Consider the following 10767-nt stretch of genomic DNA (forward strand, 5'->3'; position numbering starts at 1 on the left):
GAGGGAGGAATGGCGCACTATACGAACGCGAAGTGAAACGAATTTTAAATTTGAGTGTAACTTTTTATTGGCAAGTTACAAAAATGCTCCCCTAGAATAACAATCTCAGAAACAAACAGAAGCATAAAATAGGCTCAAGATGAATCCTTGATGCCGTTTTAAAAGAGCGCATGAACACTGCTATTCTAAGTCAGCCCGGAATAAAACTCGAGCACGCATATGCCACACGTTTCCACTTTGCAGGTAGATATTCTTTTATAAATATTTTATGAATAGATACATCTGTAGACCTTTTGACCTTAAGCATGAATCAGGCTAGTTGTGCGCAAGTGCAATGGTAAGATATTTTGTTTTGTTGGTGTGCGCTGTTTGCTTTTAATTCCGGTCTGATTCTATACTTCTCTCAAAGTAGAGCTTTGACAACAAAATCCCGTAGCCTTTTTTCGCGCATGTAATTTCGACTGTACCGGCACATCCTATCACTACCTGAATAAAAATCCCGTATACGTGATGCCCTTTACGTAATATACGCACAAACAACGCACCAAGGCCTTCTCTGCGATGTGTCGGGTTGCAAGTCGAGGATTGCACGGGCTCTTTGCAGCATACCAGCTTCTTCTTGTTGCCCCACGAAATGCATCGGCCAACGATGTCCGCGGGTGAAACCTGGCAAATATAAAAATAACAAAATAAAGTGGTACCTGATGGAGTGAACCGTTCACAAATCTTCCTTAGTAAAGGAACTACAAATTTATAAAAACTGTTTCACTGGCGCAGGCTCACATTGCGATTGCAGCGTTATATCTTCGTTATACATGGCTCAAAAATGAGTAGCGTTGGGAGAATGAACAGGCTTAGAATTGCTCATGAAAATTCGGTTGTGATAAACTATTTTACTCGCCGTTCAGATTGGGGCACTTAATGTGAATCTTGGACGCAGATATGTGTCGAGGCCAGTGTACGACAGCCAATTTCGCCGCTGCTTCGTTTCATGGCTCATCACACAGCTGTCCCTTACAGAATCCCTTCTTAGCCCAGAGCGCATTAGCTTGTGTGTAATATGTTCTTCTTGACAGAAAGGTTTTAATAACTTTAGTCGTAATCTGTGAAGAGAGCGCATAGCTTTGTAAAGAAGAAATACTATTGAAAAAGCTGGCGAAATGCAGACGTATAGAAACTTTCCATCAACAGCCATGGTGGTTTCTCCCCAGTAATCCTCACTCGCCTTGGACTCTAGATCATGTCTGTCGCATTCTACAGCAGGTGTTGCAGACTAGTCTGAACAAAACAGTACAATATTAGCTTGTGCCTTATAAATTTTTGTCTAAAAATGGCTATGGTCGCGTGCTTTCGTCTCCAAGAGTTACGCACAACGTAGTTGTTTTGTGCTCATCACATATCTGAGTATGTCGTTGATTTGTTCAACCTGCAACGAATTTACTCACTACAAAGAACGCCAGATCCTACGTATATTTATAAGGCACAGAGTTCAATCTTTTAAGTCCGCAATGCCTCACATGGTTCCAACAACAATAAGTCGAGCAGGAAACTTCTTACTCGGTAGAAATTACGATATATACTACCACCGATTACAAGCTGACGCTGCTCAACCGACTGAAAGGAACCGTTCCAGTTTTTCTTGACCCCTCCTCTGTTGCAGAAGCGAGGTGTTCGCTTCGTGCTCTTGTAGTCCGATCTTACTATAGCTTATCATGTGGCTTGCCTAGGACTGTACAAGCGAAGTTTATAAACATAACAGTTCACAATTATAAATTCGTAGTATGGGAGATTTCATGACACCCAAGAAAATTAAAAAAGGTCGCAAATTGTTTCGACGATTGTCATGAAAATCACTATTTAGGAATTCGTAGTATTGAACTGCATTTACATTGAAAGAATTTGCGCTCAGCACGAGATCTGGGAAATATTCGTCAATCAGAAAAAATCGCTAACCTGGAGTTCGTTGTGACTACGTTTCGTTGTATTAATAAAGCTTTCGTCGCGAATTTCAGGAATGGCATTCCAGATATAAGCTATTAGTCACAGCAGTCGGCGCCAAACGAAGCACACGATTTTTGTCGTCAAGGCAGTTTTGTGGATTTGCAGTTAAATGTGCAAGCCCGAATTCATGGCTTTAAACGCCTCCTGTTCTCGAGAAAACAGCTTTTGTGTCCGTTCGTATGCTGTCTTTACGAGAACACAGCATGACCGCCACGGTGCTGCGTCGTTGCCGCCACGACAGCTAACAGCACCGCCCGCAGCAGCTCTGGCTTTACTTACTAGACCGAAAATATATTTGTGCTGCCCCCCCCCCCCTTCCAGCAATGCAAATATTAATTACTCACGACTGCGAGTTCAGCCACCAGACTGAAATTCTTAAAGGCAACAGAATGGTATCTTACCATACAAGGTTATATTGTAGTGTTGCCCACAGTCACAAGCGATTTCGGTACAGTTCTCTTAGATCGATGCGTGCCGCACTGTCATAAACCAATCTAACTCCAGCCGCGATGTGCAGCACAAGGAGGCACATTTTTAGTGTGGCCTTAACGCGCAGTTCTGTGTAATGTGGCAAGTTTCAAGGCGTCGTAATGTTCGCTCCGACCGTGTGAATTACTGTATGCCATATTTTTTTTATTTTCGAAGCGCTCCGCGGAGACTCGGTGGCAGCACGCGCTTTCTGTCCCCACGCGCGAGCAGCCAGGTGGCTTAAGGAGCTCCGTTGGTAATACTACTCTTCCGAAAATTGCCACCGACGCGAACCACAACTCAGCCGCGAAACTTTGGCGCCAAAGAGCCAAAGCTAACGAGCGCAAGACGCCGAGACAGGCGAAACGGGATGGCGAACGAGACGACTGACAGCAATGGCAGCGAGAGCAACTCCCCTTTCTTTCTTGTCATCTCTCCCGGTCGACCACACGACCCGAGTCAAATGGCAGCTAAGAACTTGACCTAACCCTAAGGCGAAGTTCGGAGTTAAATAAGATCCTTTACGCTGTATTATGGAAACGTCGTCGCTTGGAAAACAGTGAAAAAACATATATTCAGTAAAAACATTTAAAATATTTTTTGTAGCGTGAGCTACACTGGCCGAGGTTGAGCAGTTTCGCGTGGCTCCTGGAGAGCCGAGCTGAGCATGCGCGAGGAGCAGTGACATCACACGGCGCACAGCTGACGCGCCGGAGCCGCCGCCGCCGCGCGCGCCTCGCCGGTCTGCGCATTCCATAGGAGTGACGGCATAGGCCGCGGCAGATGCACTGGCGCCGGCGTGTGCCCAGCTGTGCGCCTCCCTTGCGCAGTAGCCAAGTCTGACTCTGCGCCGGAGCCGCTTGATAGCGCCTCTCAATTTTGTGCGCATGCGCAGAGGTATCAGTGGGGGTATGCTTACAGCGGGACGTTTGCCAGTGTGGTTTATCCATGGAGAAGGAGAGCGAAATTGCTGCTCAGCGGCAGTTGATACTCAGCGGCTCAGCGCAGCTCACGTTATGTATATCCTGGCATAGCCAAGCTAAGCAACTGCTAATTTTTTTGCTTACCTAGATATTCGAAAATGGCCGATGAGCGCCCACAGTTCGCAGAGCGGCGCCATGTCGCACGAACTCTGGGCAGTAGTACTCGGTTTTCTTGCACCTACTGCGCGGCACACCAAGCATGTCAACCGATGTCAACGTACTCATAACGTTGTTTTATCAGAAACGAGGCGCGCCACACAACAGCACGCTTGAAACGCAGGCAGACACGACGCACAAAGAGACTGCTATGGCCTGTGGCTACAACGGCTGTTACATAATAATAATAATAATAATAATAATAATAATAATAATAATAATAATAATAATAATAATAATAATAATAATAATAATAATAATAATAATAATAATAATAATAATAATAATAATAATAATAAAGTGGTTTTGGGGGACAGGAAATGGCGCAGTATCTGTCTCATGTATCGTTGGACACCTTAACCGCGCCGTAAAGGAAGGGATAAATGAGGGAGTGAAAGAAGAAAGGAAGAAAGAGGTGCCGTAGTGGAGGGCTTCCGGAATAGTTTCGACCACCTGGGGATCTTTAACGTGCACTGACATCGCACAGCACACGGGCGCCTTAGCGTTTTGCCCCCATAAAAACGCAGCCGCCGCGGTCGGGTTCGAACCCGGGAACTCCGGATCAGTAGCCGAGCGCCCTAACTACTGCTGATCCGGAGTTCCCGGGTTCGAACCCGACAGTGGCGACCACGTTTTTTCCGCCCAAATCACTCAAGCGAGCGCCACCTTTCAATGCCTCCTCATGAAAAAAAAGAATAAATGAAAGGAAGCCACAGCAGCAAATCACGAGCGAGCAACGGCCGCCTCTCCTGCCTCTGTTGAGGATATATATATAATATATATTATATATATATATATATATATAGTATATATATATATATAATATATATAATATATATATATATATATATATATATATATATATATATATATATGCGTGTGATGAGGAGAAGGGAGATCGGCCGCACGGGTTTTTTCTTAGCGTGAGTTTTCCGGGCCTCACGCATGAAATCTTGCATCACGCGTAAAAGAAAGTGAGTGGGGGTTTTTTGAACGCGCGTCACGCTTGTATGGACGAAAACAACGCATATTTTAGTCGCGTGGTGCTCAAAACGAAGTACACGCCGTCGAGGAGCCCGTTTCGCGCTTAAAACCGGTCAGTGGCAGGACGCTATGCGCGAAAATATTTAGAGTGTACAGTACACTGGGAAGGGAAGCACATAAGCTCTGATACGCAGCTACGCACAGCCTGTTATTTCCGAACGGAAATTTGCGCGCTGTTGCTTTATGGTATGCAGGCTAAGCAACTTACCGTAAATAAAAATTATCCGGTTAAGCGTTCCTTCCTCGTTTATGCACCTGTGTTATCTTGCGTATGCTGTCACTATATCGGACTTTGGAGAGATAAAACGGGCTAGATTTTAAAGCTTGTCGTGAATGCACGAAGTGCCTGTTATCGCCACAGATCTAGATTCTTCTAAAACTGATATTCCTGATTTGAAAATGCGAAGACCATGGAAGCTTTAATTTGATTGAAAAGGGATCCTTAGCCGTTTATTACGTCAGAAGTTATTCAGTAGTTTAGTGTGCAGAGTTTTCATATGTACCGTGTTCATGACGTTGCTAATTTTCCTTTTCATGCGAAAAATGTATACTTTTTGCTCGCGTGCCACATCTAGCGTCGATGCTTTTGTGTTATAGGTTACTTTGTTTTTCTCTGTTAGATCTCCTTCAGCCTGCTTGCAATTTTTGTTGCAGTTGAGTTAATCACTAAGGTTCCGCGAAAGCTTCATTATTTGCGGCGACATGGGAACATAACCATGAGCTTCGTATGACTGTTTTGCTCATCGATAGCTGTGCCTGCTTTCGGCTTTGTGTGCATGGGCAGTTGTCCAGCCTTTCACCCATCGTTGTTACCACTTCGTCACTTTTCCTGAGTTGTGTTTTATATCTTTTTCTGAATCTTCTGAAAACTATTATACAAGTGAGCGTAAGAGACCGCTGCGCTGGAATGACATTCGTTTTTGGTTGTCACCTACATATTTCCGGCGAGTGTATTGCAATTCTTTCATTGAGGATCAGTAGGGTGCAAGCCATGCTGAAGTGTCTGCCTTTGAGCTAGTTCTTTGTTTTTGCTGCTGAGAACGCATTCTCCGCTCAATCAGGGCAGCGACTCAAAGCCCGGTGCGTTCATTTCGCAATGTATTACTGGTCGCAAAGTTTACGAAACAATAGAGTGATGAAAAGAAGTTTCTCATACTTTATAACAATCTTGCTTTCGATTCATACTCCCCTTCTTTTTAAGTGGTGTTTTTTTCATGCCACTGATCGTTTCGGAACGCATCCAGCGACTGCCACTGCTGTACAGTTATCAGCCGTGACCTCAAAGACGACAGTGATCAATGGCAACGAGGCGAAAGAATGAATTAGAAAAGAACCGTCGAAAAATATGACTACTGCATATATAACTCCGGCTGCCAACGCATGCATATATAGACTGAAAAGTGTGGTCTGTACATAAATTCCGAGTTTTTCAGGGCATCTACTCAGGTCGCAGTGTTTGGCATCCCTCAAGGTGTGCAGGCTACTGCTGCGGTGGCCTGCGACTTTCACTGCGCTTGTCATTGTTTGTGGTGCTAGATACATACCACATTGCTCTCCTTCCTTATTCTTTTACGCCCCCTCATCCCTCTCCCCCAGTGCAGGGTAGCCATCCGAACATTCTTCTCGTTAACCTCCCTGCCTTTCCTCTGCCACTTTGTTCTCTCTCTCTCTCTCTCTACAGTCATCTGTACCTGACGGTTCCCTAACAGAACCCAAGCTCCACTCTTTGCGGTCTGTTTGGCACAATATGCATTATTCTTTAGTTCTTTTTGCAAAATTTGCAGTAGGCTTTTATTTATGCGCGGAATTTATTTTCTGATTTGTTCGCTTAACCTACAGTGGTGGTCAGTGTTAAAACAAGTGCGTAATGTGTATACATGTAGCACTGCAGCTCGAGGAAAAATCAAGTATTAATAAGAGCCATCTTAATGAAGTCTTAGTCTTCGCTTAGTCTTCCACCTGCACTTTTTTAAAGCATAAGCAGTAAATAACAGTTAATTTTACGTGACAGGTGTTCGCTCACGCACTTGTTCTTGCTGCGCAGGTTTCCATTTAGGAAAGCACGTTCATTTTCAGGACGCGTCACTCACGAATGTGTGCCCGAAGAAAGCTCACCAAGCTATTCAACGTGAACAAAACTTCATAAGATACAGTTAAATACTGCTGTTACCCAGATCTAGTTATATGTTATGAGACAACGCAAGTTCCTAGATAATATATAGAAAGACACTATTTTGATGTTTAAGTCCATTAATGAATATTTATGTGTCAAACCAGCACTGTGGGCTATGCGAGATGCCGTAACGAAGGACTTGGGATTAATATTGTATCGAAATATCAACCGTCTGGGTATTTTTTAAAGAGCTTAAAAATGCCAGTAAAATTTAGATCTGCGGAACGCTGATATATACGTTCATTCCCCAAAATTGCAGGCGACAATAGCTGATCATTCATCTGTGAATTTGAACTGATGTTTAATAGTTAATACGACGGTAGAAGCAAATGGCGTGTAGTGCCTGGGAAGCTCGTAGGTGCTAACAAACGCACAAAGAGTGAGTTGACAGTTTAAACAGCGGAAGAAGGTCTGTTTCGCGTGGACTGATGAGATGGCACTCAGAAATAAGACAATTGTGAAGGGGCATTCACGTAATGCGACGCGAGCTTCAGCGTAGGCTGTTAAGGTGATCATGCTATGTAAGAAGCCCATGGTAATTTTTAGAGGTTTATTGGGTGTTGTGGTCCATCGAAATATGGGTAGAGCAGGCAGGTGACCTGTTTTTACTACGAGACCAGGTCATGTGAGCGGGCCACATGATACTTATGCCATTTCGTGCAAACGGTGCAACCTCCACTTGACGCCTGCAACAGCGGACGTTGCAGGAGAAAAGAAACAGAGGACTACAGCCACACGTTGTTTTTATCCTGTTCACAAAATAACTAATCAGGGCTGAACTCAACTGGATTCCTTGACGCACTCGGCTTCGCACGTGGCGCGCGCACGTAGCGCCCCCTGGAGCGGGGAACAATCCCTGATCGTGTTCTTTGGTCGGCAGGTGATCGAGCGGCGTCCGCCGTCGTGATGGCAACGGTGTCCGTCAAGCTCTCCGTGGTCGTGTTCTCTTCGCGACGCTACTGGTGGCGCATCAGGCTTGCTGCCAGATCACGTTCTCCAAGAACTGGCAGCCGGGAAAGCGCTCCGAGATGTGCTCCCAGAAGGAGGCCCAGGCTATCATCAAGCTGCGACACTTCCTTCTCGTAGGCCGGCCCCACCCCCGCTTATTTCCTCAATTTTTGTCGCACGGGGGGCTAATGCGCGCCCGATTTTAGGGTGCGTGCAACACTGGGCGAACTTTGGCGTCTATTGCAATTTTTGCCGTCCAGGTTTCCGTAAACCAACCAGTAAGCGAAATTTCGCTGAAGTTAGCTTATGATTTGGAATCATCAGTTAAGGTTTATTTTGACACTGTAGCGTCGATATGCTTCGTGAACATTTCATGGTGAAAAACGAAACCACTTTGAAACGGCTCACAAACGTCCTTTAGCCTCCGAGTGTGACCTCAATTTTCAGTTATTGGTGACTACATTCTTTTCAGAGGTGAATGGTTTGCTAGTGGGCCTAGGTGCATCGGCAGTTATGTGGATCAGTTCAGCTGATGGCGCTCATATTCTGCCGTCTGTACGACTGTTCTATTTTACATAACACAAGGAGAGAAAGCAGTTTTGAGCACTGTGTTTTTTTTTCGTTTACCAGTCATTTGTTTATTGGTCACTAGTTCACACCTAAATGACCAGCCTTAGATTACAGAACCCTGGAGCTCACCGGTGTGACCAGCTTCATAATGCTTTACATCGGATGGTATTGAACCACATTTTGTTGTGCATTGGTGTTGGAGATATGTAACATTTTCTTCTAAACTCTCTTGTATATTTCCCCGCAGTCCTACTTCCTGAGAATTTGTGTCTGCAACAAAAGTGGACTCTAAAATTGCCACGAAAGCACCGCATTTGACAGTGATATACAGCTGTCGCGCACAGTAAACAAATCCTCTTTGGCAACGCGCCAAATTCTCACAGCTCCGCAGAGCAGAGGCGCCGCTTATGAGAGCAAACGGTTCTGAGTGCAGTACTTTTAGTTAGCGCTTGCACCACACATGTGACTTACCTCTTTACATGTTATTGTACATTACTGGTAACTTATGATTAAATGGCGTAGGCAGTTTTTAACCATCGTATGTTATTACAGGCTAGAAATAAAAATAAGCTATTTTCTTGAACAATGTGATCACATTTTTACTCCGTCATGCAGTATTTTCATGCAGCAATGTTATTTGATGATCACATAGATTATTACTGTAACAGATGATCTTGTGGCGACAGCTTCTTTCTATACGCTGCAATGTTTACACTTCTTGCCGGGTACAGACTGAACTTGCTCAGGGCATTGGAATATTTTAAGGCACCACGGGGTGTACCGTCAGCCTGTGTGTAGCTATACTTTAAGGAATGGTGAGGACATTTAATCGGCAACTTTGCCGCCATTTGATTTACATCGTTCTTTTCACTCTTTAGTTACTGTCGTTTCGCGCCACGGTTTGCAGCCTAACGTTGTGGTGATCTAAATTTTTCGTCTGCGAACTCTGCTGGTAACTGAGTAAATGTCTCTGCTTGTTCCAGGAGGAAGCGAAGCACCTTGAAGAATGCCGGCTTTTTTACGGGAGTGAAGCTGCCACCGACGACTAAAGCAACTTTTGGGCGATGCACATCGTTTTCACTCTGAAATGAAGCCTCTCCACAGGCACAATTGACACCTGACTTCTGGGTGTAAAAACAAAAAAAAAACAATAATAAACACGAGAGATCATTTGCCTACTTTGTATTTGTAGACAGCGAAAGGTGACACCCTATGCCCCACAATAAGGAGTAACGTGAGGATATATGCCGCTAATACTGTGTTTTCTGCCTCATTCCGATGATAATGTGATCAGATATGAACACTTCAATGCATGACTTCGTGAACTTGGAGCTTCTAGACGGCACCGGGAGAGCCGGTGACGTCCAACGAGAAGAAACAGAAGACTTTTTCTTGTATCAAGGACTCTGGGAGAGGGCAGCATTGTTTAACGAAGATATGTCATTTCGATTAACCACGCCTTTCACGCGAGTGAAACAAATCAGCAAATAAGCTAGACGCGCAGAAAGGGTAAAGGGTAGCCACAGCGCTTCGACCAATGAAGAAGAGAACACGCGGCAAGCCCCGATTTGTTGGTGCGTCATGGTGGTACTTGGGACCAGGGTTATGCTAAAAACGGGGTTCAATTGAAATTATAATCTTTTTTCTGCGCATTTTTCAGCCGATTCTCATAATTTTATACCTCTGGTTTGAGTGCCGGCATCATTAGCAGCAATGAAGGTTACTCGACCACTTATATCATCTTTATCCCCAACGGTCCAGCAAATGCTTTCTCCACAATAAGTGTCTTCTTGTAAAAGAGCCAGCTTTACAGGATAAAATCACCTTTCCTTTCCTTTCTTCTCTCTCCCTCCTTTCTGTTTTTTTTTTTTTACAGCGCCGCTGTTAATTACTCGTTTGCCCATGGAGCATCTGTGTCGTACCAGATCATGGGGCCACTCGCAAATAACGTGACTACATGCCTATCACGTGACTCATAAACGCTTTTGATTAGGAGTGTGCGAATATTCGAAATTTTCGAATAGCGGATCGAATATCATCGTATTCGGTTTGTTGAACGAATGAAAAGTTGGATGTTCAAAATTATTCGAAACGAACTGTATTGTCTAGTTTTTGAATAGTCATCGAATAATGCGCCGTAGTTTTTTTAGACGGCTATGTGAAGAACAGGGCGCACACCCACGACGCACAGCAAGCTGCCGCAATCGATCTGCGCGAAGTGAAGGGTTCAGCGCCGCGACGCGGCGCATTCGTGTGGTGCAGTTCATAATGTTCACATATTGCCTCCAAGATTATGTGATGAGGCAGGGTGCAGGCAGGTTTATCAGACCCCGCTTGAAGCCCGATTTCGGAATTCATTACTCGTACGAAATTCTCGATCTTCTAATTTACTTAGACGTGGTCCTGTTTATTTGCTGTCGTCGC

At 44.7% G+C, this 10767-nt stretch overlaps 1 pseudogene across 1 annotated transcript; it reads left to right on the forward strand.

Moving 5' to 3' along the window:
* Positions 1-7731: 7731 nt before the first annotated feature.
* On the forward strand, positions 7732-9501 carry LOC144112461 (uncharacterized; annotated as a pseudogene). Its single transcript, XR_013310264.1, has 2 exons — positions 7732-7907; positions 9327-9501. The product of XR_013310264.1 is annotated as an uncharacterized LOC144112461 (transcript).
* The last annotated feature ends 1266 nt before the right edge of the window (positions 9502-10767 follow it).

Source organism: Amblyomma americanum, unplaced genomic scaffold (genome assembly GCF_052857255.1).
Source record: "Amblyomma americanum isolate KBUSLIRL-KWMA unplaced genomic scaffold, ASM5285725v1 scaffold_164, whole genome shotgun sequence".
In the NCBI taxonomy this organism is placed as follows: Eukaryota; Metazoa; Arthropoda; class Arachnida; order Ixodida; family Ixodidae; genus Amblyomma; species Amblyomma americanum.